This window comes from Alligator sinensis, unplaced genomic scaffold (genome assembly GCF_000455745.1).
Source record: "Alligator sinensis unplaced genomic scaffold, ASM45574v1 scaffold869_1, whole genome shotgun sequence".
In the NCBI taxonomy this organism is placed as follows: domain Eukaryota; kingdom Metazoa; phylum Chordata; order Crocodylia; family Alligatoridae; genus Alligator; species Alligator sinensis.
In genome coordinates, this window is record NW_005842159.1 from 215,517 (window position 1) to 229,168 (window position 13,652).

General features: G+C 40.1%; 1 protein-coding gene and 1 long non-coding RNA gene across 3 annotated transcripts in view; one reads left to right on the forward strand and one right to left on the reverse strand.

Moving 5' to 3' along the window:
• The window catches only part of PPM1L (protein phosphatase, Mg2+/Mn2+ dependent 1L), a 217,595-nt gene that overhangs the window by 69,747 nt on the left and 134,196 nt on the right, over positions 1-13,652 (reverse strand). The gene's annotated exons all lie outside the window — the stretch shown is intronic.
• LOC112550592 lies at positions 2,222-4,342 on the forward strand. Its single transcript, XR_003094523.1, has 3 exons — positions 2,222-2,340; positions 2,799-2,977; positions 3,532-4,342. It is a non-coding gene; the product is annotated as an uncharacterized LOC112550592 (long non-coding RNA).

Sequence of the window (13,652 nt, forward strand, 5' to 3'; positions counted from 1 at the left end):
TTTCAGCAATTCAGTATCAATTACCCACACTTGACTAGACGTTTACAACAATAGCTAATTTTGTTATGGTATCCATCTATGTTTTAAAAATATTAACTTAGAAATTAGTACCTTTTCCCTGAATTTAAAACTACTTATAAATCATACAAAGGAATCACTTTGGCCGCTGTTAAAATGTACCCATATCTGGAAAGAAAGTAGTACTAGCTTTTTAACAGGATTCAGGAGCACTATGCAAAAGTATTATTTTTCATTCTCTTTATGTTCAACCAAGGCCATAAAGAAACTGAAATTAACACAAGGTGGCATGGTTGTACCAAGTTAGAGAGTCCCAAGATAAAACTGAACTGACAGTCAGTAATGATAGAGTTTGCCCCTAGACAGGCATCTATATTACTAAAATCAGTTGCTACTGAAACCAAGAGTTTCTCTTGTCACTAGTGTCAGGAAAAAAGATTTAGTGGACCCAGAGTGTCAATGACATTATATGGTCCCTTCAGATAAAGCTTGAGACACTGGGTGAGGCTGTGATTGGGAGCTTGTCTCTCTCCTGTTTTCCACTGCTAGTACCTTTATTAATACTATACTCACTTAAACAGAAAAAACCTTCTCTCTTGGCATCTATTTTTTGCCTCTTTGATAACCAGCACAGCTGGAAAGGAAATATGTGGCACAGACTTTGCTCAGTATTTGGGCTCCCCTGCCTGTTTCAAAACAAAAAACAAGATGATATTTCAAGCCTAAGACTGACCAGAAGTTACCTCTGGAGTTTAGCATGCACACTCCAAGGTTTATATTTATTTTCTCTAAGTTAACTGTTGATTAAATTACAGCCTTAAAATATCACTGAAGTTATGTCCAACTCCTCTGCAAGTCAGGCAGTGCTGAATGAATTAAATTATTCCCCCTCCCCCTGCAAAAAGTAGATACATTTACTAAATAAGCCCAATGTACTGAATGCTAGATTTTAATATTTCTTTTCTTTTTTTTTTTTATTTCTTTGTAAGGCAAAAAGATACACTACATAGTGTCTGATTAGTCTCACAACATAATTATCAAGTTCAGATATAATTACTTAATTTTTCCTTAGAAAAGACTGTATGCTGGCCATAGGAATATTTTTAATATAATCCTTATAGAGACTATTTTAAAGAGAAGGTATCAGAGAACAGGAGACTATCCTCCTCCTCGGAATACACAGCAGTTCAATCCCTGGACCAGCACTCCACTGGACTAAGTGCTGTACAGACGTAGAACAAAAAGACAGACTGTAAATCCTTTGGGACAGAGACCAAGTGTAAGGGAGATAACAGATACAGATAGATGAGGGAGCGCAAAGAAACAACAAAGTGTTACTGGTGAACACAACAGAGAGTAGTTACAGAATACATGCAGACAAATAGTTGTCAAGATTTTTATAGGCATCATAGCAAGATGTTTTAAAGGAGAAACTCTGGCTGGAATACCCTTCTTACAACAAAAATAGACATACATAATTCATATCAGAACTATACAGTTCCTTCAAAGCTTGCTGAATTAAACCAACAATAATTTGAAAATGATCTAATGCTTTAGCATTTATTCTAGTTACCTTTTTCTGAAAGATTCACACAAAAAAGCTTAAAAGGGTTATATTTTTAGTATGTAAAGAAACTACTGTCAGGCTGAGGTGCTATTCTTAAAAGGGGAAATTAAAATTGGATTGTTTTTAATCTTATGAAAAACAGGCAGACTGCCTGGTCATTAATACTGTTTGATACCAAGAACATATGAATCAGTCAGTTTATAGGGTGACCTAAAAACAAATCAGTAGGGGAGCCTAAAATAGAAACTGAAACATTATTGAAAAAAAATGTGTATGATCCCACATGTCCATTTTTTAAGGAGGAAGAGGAAAGGAAAGAAAAACCTACAAACCCCGAAGCTTTTAAATATTACAGCTTATAGCAGATGCCACAAGAAATTTAAAACATCAATAACTACTATATTCATAAAATGCATTCACATTTTTCTTTTCTAATATAGCAAGAAAGTAATCACTGTTCAAATATAGTAGTCCAGATTAGCAAATCAGTGCATAACTTGGAAAGTGATTAAAAGGAAGATTTAAGATTAAGGTATCACAAGCAAATGATCCTAGCACAGGGAAGGGCAAAATACAGTCTGCCAGGCAATTTCATTTGGCTTGCGGATGGGTGCCTATTAATATACTGTATCCGTCCCTGTCCAGGACTGCTCTTATTATGCTCACATGGGGCTGAGCCCTGCTCACTCCTGTGGGGGCAGTGCACACTGCCCTCCCACCCTCACCCATGGGAGGCCCTGACCCTAGCCCTGCAGGTAGGGAAGCGACGGTGGGCAGGAGAAGTGGTGGTGGTGGCAGGGGAGGTGGAAGTGGTAGCGGTGGCAGCAGTGGGTGGAGGAAGGGGAGGTGTGGGGAAGTGGTGGTGGTGGGTGGCTAGGCAGGCAAAGGGAGGGTGGAAAGGTAGGGAAGTGGTAGGGGAAGGGCGGCAGCGGGAGCAGAAGTAGTGAGGCAGGGGATGGTAATGGTGGTGGTGGCAGAAGTGGGGAGTGAGTGGTGGTGTGGTTGTGGTGCATGGGCAGGCGGGTTGAGGGGTGGGGAGAGTGAAGGAGTGAAGTAGCATCTGGGTGGGAATGCAAATATTGACAAGAGCTACCCTACATCAATTTATCAACTTCTAATATAATTAGCAATGTCTAGAAATTAAATAAAAGACAGAATAAGCATGATGAAACTAAAACCGTTATTTTTGTGACCACCATCCAATCACATACAGGCAACCCCCACTTAGCACTCTTAATTGGTTCCTGAAAAACTGAGCTTTAAGTGAAACGAGCGTTAAGCGAAACTGAAAATATTTGATGACCCAAGATGGCAACCACAATTGTTTTTAAAGACTCAAGATGGCGACCACATGCATTATAATGAAACTCGCTGAGTGCTAAGTGAAATCAGGTATTCCTTTAAAATGAGTGTTATAGTAAAATAGTGCTAAGTGAAACAGCATTAAGCGGGGATTGCCTGTATCAAGAAATAGGCATCTTGATGGACCAAAAACAAACAGAAAACTTATATATTAACGATAAAGCTATCTGACGCGTGCACTTGACATAGAACAACATTTTAGTTCTATGCCAGGGTTGTCAAGCTATCCCCTGCAGGCTGTATCTGCCCTGTGGAGTCATTCCATACGATTTTGGTGGCTTTGCAGTAGCTGGATGGTAGGGAGAAGCAGGTGTCAGCAGCTGGGTTGGAAGGGCTGGCTGAGCCTTGAACCAAGCTGGGTAATTTTGGCTTGCCTCTCTGGAAGTGCTGCCAACCCCTGTGCAATGTGTTCTGTTTTTTTTTCTTCCCAAAGGAACCTTGACTAATAATAAACTACTTTATTTACGACAAAAAAAAGGAAATGTACGGTATGTTTAGAAATTCATAGCTGAAACTAAAACTACTGGAAGAACAGATTTGTACAGATATGAAAAGTAATTAATATATTTTTTTTAAATATACAGCTCCAACTTTACTTGTTTTCTGCTGTTCTTCGAGTCCCAAAGCTGATGTTTGCACCTACCTCAAACATGGCATCTGATGATGACTGCACTTGGAGCTCCTTGAGGGATAGAAACAAACCCACAACCAAGCTCCTCCTGAATAAGATGCAAGTCTCTCATGCTTACCACTAGCATACAAACATCTCATTTACTTTCAGCTGATATAACTTCACCATCAATACAAGTCAGATGAGATGCCTGAAACCTGAGCCAAATACAAGCTTAATAGATGTCATGTTTCTGTACCATACATGTGACTTACATGCTCTCCCTTGCATTCTATTGCTTTTCTCCTGTTCCAGCCTTTGAGTAAGGGGAAAGGCAGAAATCTGCTGGAAATGAGCATAAAGCTCCTGGACATTCACTTGCAGAATCCCACTGCTCAGTTTTAGTCAAATCTCCATCATGCAGTTCTTTGCATTGGATTCTTTCTTTCATTTCACTTTTCCAGAAAAATTCCACATCTTGAAGATTTGAATATCTTAAGTCAATCGTATTAGTTAACTAAAGTTGTTTTCTTTTGAGGTAAAGCGATTTGTTACAGCTGATGGTGGGGAGATAGTCTTATTCAGCCTAGCCAGCCAATAATAAGGCCCAATACCAGCTACAGCTACAAAAGGACTAGCAGCCCCAGTATTTCAACATGACTAAGACTTTGAGGATGTGAGAAATAACCCTGCAAGAATGAGACAGTGTTAAACAGAAGCATGATGATGGCTGTCAGGAAACAAGAAGCCTAATATTCTTAACTATTAGTCATGACATAGGCCTCCAAAATAATGCAACTGAATTAAATCATGGAGATGTTAAAAATACTGCTCAGATTATTTTATTTACCATCTGGTTATGGAGCCTTTAGTATATACCCTGATGATCATTTTAAGCTTTCCCTTACAATCACAATGGCTATAAATTTACTTAAATTAGAGAGCCCTTTTCTTAGATTAAGACATATAGTGACATGGTTGCAGATGTACTATTTGGGTACGGGGTTTCTCTCGCCAACCACGGTTTTGAGTATCCACACTTAATATTCTATATACCATTTTGGCTACCACAGTATGCAGTTTTGAGTAACCATGGTTTTTCACGGCTGTGCATCAGCCCCACCACCTGCCATTTTTCCAATAAGTCTTTTGTCTTGCCAACCATGGGAACTTTCAGGAACCTAAACCCAGCGGTTGGTGAGGGAAACCTGTATGTTGGATCCTGAAGGAGTGTGCTGGACCTGAGTGAGTAGATATAACTTCGGCATCAAGCAGGCTTGACTAAATACTTACGAAGCGAGGATAAGGATGGTTGAGGATGTTGTTCAAATGATATTAAGATAATTTGATCAAGGCAACATGATTAAAATCACATTTTTCTGTCTCCTATTGTAAGGTACGAGTAAGGCCTGGTCACATTAGGGAAAAGGTAGCTAAAAATAAACAGAAGCATATTTTTTTTAAACAATTTTAGGTCATTGGCCTAAAGAGAATTCCATGGATGCAGAACAGCAGTGTTTTATACACCTGCAGATGAGTGAAGGGATTAGAGAAATTTAAATGATTCCCCAAAGGAAGAGTCTAAAATGAATTGAGGGGAACTTCTTAAACCAGTACTAGAATCTGAATTTTTATTTAATTCAATTTAGTTCTTTTATTTCATTAAATCACACTGCCTACTCATTTAAAAACAATTGAAATATTGTCATTTGAGCAAGAAATATCTTCATGCTTCACTGAACCAAATGAGATAGTTACTTTTCCAAGTTCTACTGAACAGCACTTCATTTTTTTAAAAAAGAACTGGCTTTCTTAGGGGCTTGACAGTAACACTTTGTACTACTACCTGGGAGACTATAGATTAGGATTGGATTTGGCCTTCTATAGCACACAGATCTCGGATGCACGGTGCTTGCCTTCTGAGCAAAGTGCCAAGTCAACCAAATGCTACCACATCAGCAACACAGTCATTCCAGCTTCAGCATGTGCAATCACTCAATTGCCATCTTCACTACAGGAATGTATGAGAGCAATAGCAGTAAAGAGAAGAAATTATATTAAAAAATAATAGCATAAAAAAATGGAATCATGTTATGTAATAAATTTAGATCAGGGATCAGATTCCTTCTAAAGTATGTACATTCAAACTCAAGGGAAGTTCACACAAGCATCCTGAAATGTGTCTTTTTGTCAGCACCAAGGTGAACGTATTAGAGGGCTAATATTCTGTCATACTTCTAGCACAGTCAAGGTCTCACTGCCCTTGCAGGGTGCTGGATGTACATGGAGATCTGGCAACAGTAACAGCATCAGCACACATTTTAATTTACTTAGGTCTACCTTGAAATTCATCTGTCTTACAGCAACATATCATTAAGCTTCTGACAGCTGATCTTGGCTCCAAGCTTCCTGAAAAAACAGTCAGGATGAGTACACTTTCCTGGCATAGAAGTACTACTGTGTTCTATCAAAGAACATTAAAACCTCTGTTCTCTTTAATGTGTTAAACAGTAAAAGGAAAGCCTTTATTTCAATTGTTGCTATTGCTGTTTGTACTAATAAATACAACTTTAGGTTAAAGTCCATATTATAAAGCAATCATTTTCAGTCAAAGACCTAAAAAATATGTATGAGATTTTGGTGCTCATGAAATTGGGTAAGATACTGGTAATGAATGCTAGACAAAGAACAGGAGCCAGGGACGCACGCACACACACTAAATTTACACACTTTAATTAATGAGCTTTAATTCTGCCTACATACACCCTCAAGCATTTTAATCCCGCACAGAAAGGGCTGTCTACAGCTTAGTACTTGCCCTGTTGATGAAGACAAGGAGCATAATACAACCACTAAATCTATTTCTACTAATATCACATTTTGAACCTAGGTTTGCGATAAAGGCTAGCACCCCACCACCTAAGATCTTTTCAAGCTGGCCTCCCTTCTTTTTCTGTCCTTGTAATCCTTAGTTTTGTGCTTTGTAAAATGGAGCTACTATGTGGCATACCCTCAGAAAATGTCAATATTCAGTCCTCTGTATGTCAGACTGTACATGTCTGAGGGCAGAATTAGGTTTTATAACAGAGAGGAATAATTTCAAGTATGGTGCTTTGACTCCAACCTGCCTCTTCGATAAAGCAAATGTTTCCCTGTTATCTTGTGTGCAACAAGTTCCACCAATCAATCTATAAAATTAAATGCAATAAGGATTCAAGTTCTCATGAGTTTTATGAAAACAACTGTGTAGCAACTTAATTTTCACCTCTGGTAAACCCAATATTTTGGCCTGATCTTGAGAAAGCTCAAGTTTCTACAGGGGGCAGACATACATTAATAATGTCTTTGGATAAGCCCCTATCTATACCACCAAAGGTTATAAATCAGGTGAAATAATGCTTTCTTCTGAAAGACAGTTGAGAAAATATTTCTCATGCTTTCCCCTTTCCCCTCAGCATTTTTGATACACAACTGGAAAATATCTTTCTCTACTGTTTATGAAAAATGACAAAATCTTTGATCCTCCCTATTTCCTTCCTACAGGATAAGAAACTTCTGGACACCATTACATTGAACAATCATGTATGTAAGCAACTCACATAGACAGACTTTCCATCCAAAAAAGTCTACAGCTATATCATCTATACTTCTTTAATAAAAAATAAAAGAAGATTAAACAGGATCTAGCCTTGTGATTCATTTGTTTGATAGTCGGGACTATGTATAAAAGGCAAGGGAACAAACTCATGCCCAGATAAGCCACTCTTTGGCAGGACAGTGAAGAGAAGCAGACAACTCTGTAAGATGTATTGGGTGGGAGGGATTTGGGGTTCAAGGCGATGTTCACATTCAGACTGAGTCTTCCAGAACTGGGGCATGTCCGGAGCTAAAGCACCTCCTCAGTCAGAACCTCTGTTAGAATAACCCTGTAGCAACCAAATCCTCTATCAAAGCGCACACAGTTGGGCCTAGGAGACCTGTGGTAGCTAGCAGAGCAGGGTTGATAACCCAAGACTTTTTTTTTCCCCCTGACATATATTTTACACCATGAAAATATAACCTTTTTGTGAGACCCTGGATATGGGCCAGGTTGAAACCATAGTGAAAAAAAAAGCTTGTAATAAAAGTTTGCAGATTAACAGCAAAAAGAAAGAGAGACTAGAGAAACTGGACCTTTTCAGCCTCCGCAAGAGAAGGTTGAGAGGCGACCTTGTGGCTGCCTACAAGTTCATCACGGGGGCACAGAAGGGAATTGGGGAGTTTTTATTCACCAAGGCGCCCCCGGGGGTTACAAGAAATAATGGCCATAAGCTAGCAGAGAGCAGATTTAGATTGGACATTAGGAAGAACTTCTTCGCAGTTAGAGTGGCCAAGGTCTGGAACGGGCTCCCAAGGGAGGTGGTGCTCTCCCCTACCCTGGGGGTCTTCAAGAGGAGGTTAGATAAGCATCTAGCTGGGGTCATCTAGACCCAGCCCTCTTTCCTGCCTATGCAGGGGGTCGGACTCGATGATCTATTGAGGTCCCTTCCAACCCTAACATCTATGAATCTATGAATCTAGGAAAACCTTGGGTTGGCAACCCTACTTGACTGCAGCAATGGTTACACCTGCTGGCCCCACTCAGGGGTCCCCTACTCACCCCCACACCCTGGTTCCCCTGACTGCAGCTTGCACCATGCTGGCCCTACCGCCTCCCCGCTCCATTCTCCATGTCCCACCATGGACCCCCAAACAAGGACCACTGTCTGCCTACATGCTACCCAGTAGTGTTACAGGTAGATGAGAGGCAGTACCAGGGGCAGCACCAGCACCAGTACACTTTGTTGGGGGTAGGGAAATGAGCCACAAAGCCCTGAGAGCTACCTTCAGTGTGCTGTGCTTCCTCCAGGACACTATGTGGCACTGCTGTGCGCTATTTTCAACACTGCTTCCAGCTTCTTTACTGACCACAGAGCTGATTCTGCAGAGCTGCTTTTGCTTATTGTTTTTTCAGATGACACCATTGTTTAATGGAATTTATGGACCGATGTTTTTAGTCTGGTTATTTATGAAGTATCTGTAAATTTAGAGACAGTTGCCAACAGTGTAGAAGAGTGCCAACTATATGCTGATCAATATAGAATAGACTTAGCTCTCACTACTACATGCATCGGTTTAATCCTCTCCCTCTAACACAAGTTTGTGGATCCTATTTTGGTTATCTCTGACATCCTTGTTTTATGCATTTGGGAAGTTCTTGGCACTTGGACCTGGCAAACTGATGAAATCTGGTAACTTTCTGAAAATGTATTTTAGAGAAACCTACTTCTAAATTCTCTCCTCAAACAGATCACTACTGAAAATCAACAACCAAGAAATGCAAATTAATGTCCCTCAAGTAAAACAGCCCATTGTTTCCTGTGAGGGTTCTAGCCATTGACTTCAAATAACTGAAAATGCAATAGTTAGAATCTGTTAGACCCTGACTCCATGTGGCGCCCAACAGGTAGGGAGATGATGATCCAATTGCTCATGGATCCTGTTACTCATTAGCCAGAGCAATCAGGGAGCAAACACCAGTACACACTGCTCGCAACAGCTTTATTCAAAATGGAGACAGCTTTGGGTGAGCTCCCTCAGAGATACACAGACTGTGAAACTGGGGAGCACCAGTGAATATTAGTTTTTTTCACATTTTATACACCTTGGTTCATGCTCATTAACACTTACTCCACCTTTGCCCCTCCTTTGTTCCACCCATATCTCCTCCTATCTCAAGCTCCGCCTCTGTTTACTGTTTGTTTCATTAGCATGGAATTGCCTATGCATTTCATTCATTTACATGCCTTGCTGCTAAGAGCGCATGCTCAAGACTTTGTCCTCCGCTTCCTCTGTTGCTGGCTCTTTCTGACTCCTCCTTCACCTCCAAGGTCTTACTTCCGCTTTATCTCCTGACGATAGCTGGTGGGCTGCATCTTGTTCTCCTTACACAAGGAATCATGTATCCTACACACTATCATATCGTTAAGCTGCTTACCTAAGCATTTTGCAATGTTACTTTTAATACATCATTTTGCCTTGTGGTCAGCAGCTTTGCTGAGACACAGAAAAAAGCCTTTATTCAGCTGCAAATCCAGTGCTCCCCAAGATCCAAATACAGTCACCCTAACAAAACCCTCCAGTGGGTTCCTCCTCCTCTCCAAAAAGCCTACCACAGCAAATTTTCACAAAAAAATCACGAACTTCAGTGGTCTTTTACCATACTGTTACACATGTGAAGTCAATTGAAAAATGTACCTTGGAATAAACAGATTATTCACCAAATCATATTTTTCTGCTCACTTTGAACAAACCTACATTTAAGTTCACCATAGAAATATACTCTTCTTCCTTTGCATAATAACTTGAATCCCAAGAATAATCAGTGTCCCCGAGAAAGGGTTAATTTATTCATGTCAACATTTTTTGCTTGATGAAGGATCTATATTCAGGCCAAAAATACTTAAAACTAAGTGATTGCTGAGGGCTGGTTGACTTTTCTGCAGTGTGATTGTTCAGAAGTATCATTGTGTTGAATGAGTGAAAGCTAATTACTAAGCTTGTTCTACAATCTATTAAAAATGCAAGTTGCAGCTGGATTAGAGAAGTCCTCCTGCATTATTATAATAGGTCACTTGAGAGAGATCTTCAAACACTGCTAATGTGCAATTCAGGAAAATGGAAGCACCTCATATATACCAAGTATCTTAGTATTTCACATTTTGGATTCTGCGCCCATCTTTCCCATACTTATGTGTGGTACTGCCCCCAAAAATTTAAAATACCAAAAGAAGCAAGATAGGAGAGATCCATCTACAGAAGTGCAGAGTATTTGATATGTGAAAGTCAAACCATGTGCATAGGAAAGTTACATGCTGCTACATTTACATCACAGTCTCCATAGATTGTTATGCCTCAAAAGGTTTTACAGCTAGAGTTGCCAATCTGTTCAATGTTTAAGATTTAAAACCTTTCACAGAAGCAAATTCAATGATCTAGGCTATTTCTGACACCTGGACACTTCGATACACTTTTCCAAAAGCCTGTGGGGCAACAAGGCAAGTCTCATTAAACTGCACTTCACAGAATAAAAACAGAATTGTGGAAAACTGTCTCAAACAGATGTGAATATGAGAATTATTGCAAACTCTTATTTTCCATCCTTCATTCTTACCTGGCAACAGCTGGCCATGTTAATGCTGGCTATATAGATGAATTGGTTAGGAAGAGCAGAACATTAGCATCATCTACAGAATTACATGCCTTTCCAAACACATTTGAGAGAGCCTCTGATCAGAAAAGTAAAATAGTTGCTTGTAAACAGAAGAAGAAAACAATTGACAAGCAGACTCATAAATAGTTTTACATATAAAAATTGGCCAAGGTATTTTATTACGTAATGTGATTAGCAAGAAGGCAAATGCAAACCCACCCTACAAGGCTTGTGAAAAATGAGTCTGCTGTATTTACTGTTTCAGACACGAGTTATGGCAAGATAAGCATGCTAACATGTAAAGCAATTGAATAATCTAATTAGCTGGAAGGGAGGCCATAATTTATAAACACATATTACCCATGCAGGGAACTGGCAGTGTGACAGTTCCTTCCACTGTGGTTGCCCACCCTAAGCCCCAGGCTCCTTCCCGAATAGTTTGCAAAGAAAAAGCCAAAGCCACAAATTTATGATGGTTTATACTTTGTATATTTCTAATTACCCCTGTCCGCCTAACTGCATCTGTTGGGTGGGATGAGAAGAGACATGGGCTTTATCTTGAAATGTTTTTTTTTCTGTTACGGGCTAATTATGCACCCTTAGATGGATCACCTAAAAAGTCTCTTCCTACACTTTACTTTTCTTTTGCTATGCATTTCACTCCTTTCAAAGATTCTCAGGCTTTCCCCAGGATCAAGACAATGTTCAGTTTTTTCTTCACATTTCTTGGCAGGACAGCTTCACCTTTCATTACTATTAGTTTGGCACCTTCACTAAGCAATAAGAGAAACACTCTGAAAGTGATATTTTCATCTACATGATAAGTATGAGAATCATCAGTTTTATTTATAAGAGGAAATATTAGCTTGAGCTACATAACTGCCACCAAATAAACTAGAAGTTTGCCTGGGCCAAAAGGAAGGTATCTGCTAGAAGTAATCAACTTTAAACTTTCCACTTCCATGCTGTGGAGACTTCCTCCCCTTATATTTTTCCAGATAGAATGGCAACATTCAATAGAGAAAAAAAGACCAGCAGGTAAATCATATGAATGTATATTTTCCACCTACTAATTCAGGCATCTTGCATATAATAACTTAACTGTCAATAAATATGTTACTTACCTTACCACAGTATAATTTTACTGTGCGTGCATGTTTTTTTACCCAGTATTATAACAGGATACCTGATACTGTGCAACAACTCAGACTTTCATATATGGTCTGCACTTGAAGGTGAATTATTATTTTTATCAAGTGCTCAAATTACTTTCAGCAACTTTTGAATTCATGGAGTTTGATTTTGTGAATTAAACCCACAACTCAAGAACACAGACACACAAACAAGAACTAAACAACTAAACACTGCTCCTTTTTGAAGTTAAATTCTTGCCACAGTTTTTTAATATGGGTAAAGAGGAACGCCTTCATAAACAGATGGCTTTTGATAGCCAGGATCTCAAGGTTTTACATGGTGGTTAAACAAAGAGCTAGGATGGGGGTGCTATTTTCATGCGCACACAGAACTTCCAATGATATTATTGTCTCCTAAATGGAAAGCACTGAATTTTTCACTGAGCTTTAAACAACAAAACAAAACAAAACGCTATGTGAGCAAGAAACAACATTAACTATTAGAGAAATCTTTCCACATATATTTTGTTAAGCGTATGAAATAATGATTTCACACTAAACTTGAGAATGGCTGTGCAATCTTCCCTCACACAAAGAGGATGAAATCTACATGACAGTTGATAGTGTGACTTTTCATGTTACTATTTTATCAGTCATCTTAACTCTCAAGATGTTAGGAGGAGGCACAGAGAAAGAAACTAGCTACACATAGGTATTGTCTATAGAGGGATGATGCTTGTTGGGGAAAACGAGTGAGCTTGCCTTATTATTTGGTAGGAAGCTTCGGTTGCCGATTTGATTTGGAGAAGATTTGGCTCCATTCGGCAGCTGAATCATCAAATCTAATCGAATCGGGAGACCCATAAAAAGCTCCAAATCGATTTGAAGCATCCAAATCGATTTTGAAAAGATTCGGAAAAAGATTCAGCAATTCAGAAAAGGCAGTCTTGTGGAGAAACAGAAACTGAGAAGTGGGGAGGAGGAGGGGGAAGAGGAGGGGAAAGACTGCTCTGATATTGACATCTGTAGCTGGCTAGTGACTGTGATCTTTCCCTGAGTTCCCTTCCAATCACAGTGCTCTGGGGGAGGGATGTAGAAACAGCATATAAGGCTCTGTGTGAAGCCTTTCTATCCCTTTTGTGAGCTGTCTGTCTGGAAGCAACAGCATGTGAAAGGTACTGGATGCAGCTGGCTACCTAGTCAGCCTCTTTACTCTTTTGCTAGTCTCTCTTCTTGGAAAGGACTGGATACAATTTTGCACTATATTACAGATAGAAGACAGGGCTGCCAGTGATGGCGCTGTCACGACCGGTCAGCTCATTTCAAGATGCAGGAAGGTGGTGGGCTACTTCCACCAGAGCATTAAGGGGGGCAAGATATTTGGAGGTATGGGCTGTGACTACGGGGAAGAAGGAGGCTCCAGGTCCCGGGCATGACCTAAAACTGCAAGCTGCCAGGGTCAGGAGGCCTGGTGGGACTGCTGGTGGTACGGAAGGCCCCAAGAAATGCCAGGACTCCACACCTCCCTGGTGAAAGGTGGGTAGGAGGCGCCTTATAACCTCCAGCCACCACACACATGCAGTCCTGGCTTTGGAAATCCCAGACCTGTAAGATCTTTGAGAGGCCTGATTCTTGCTGGCTGCAGTGGAGTTGTGAGGCTCCATGTGAGCTTAGCTGCCTGGGATGCCATCTGCAAGGTATGGGCCACAGTTTAGGGGAGGTATGGAGCTG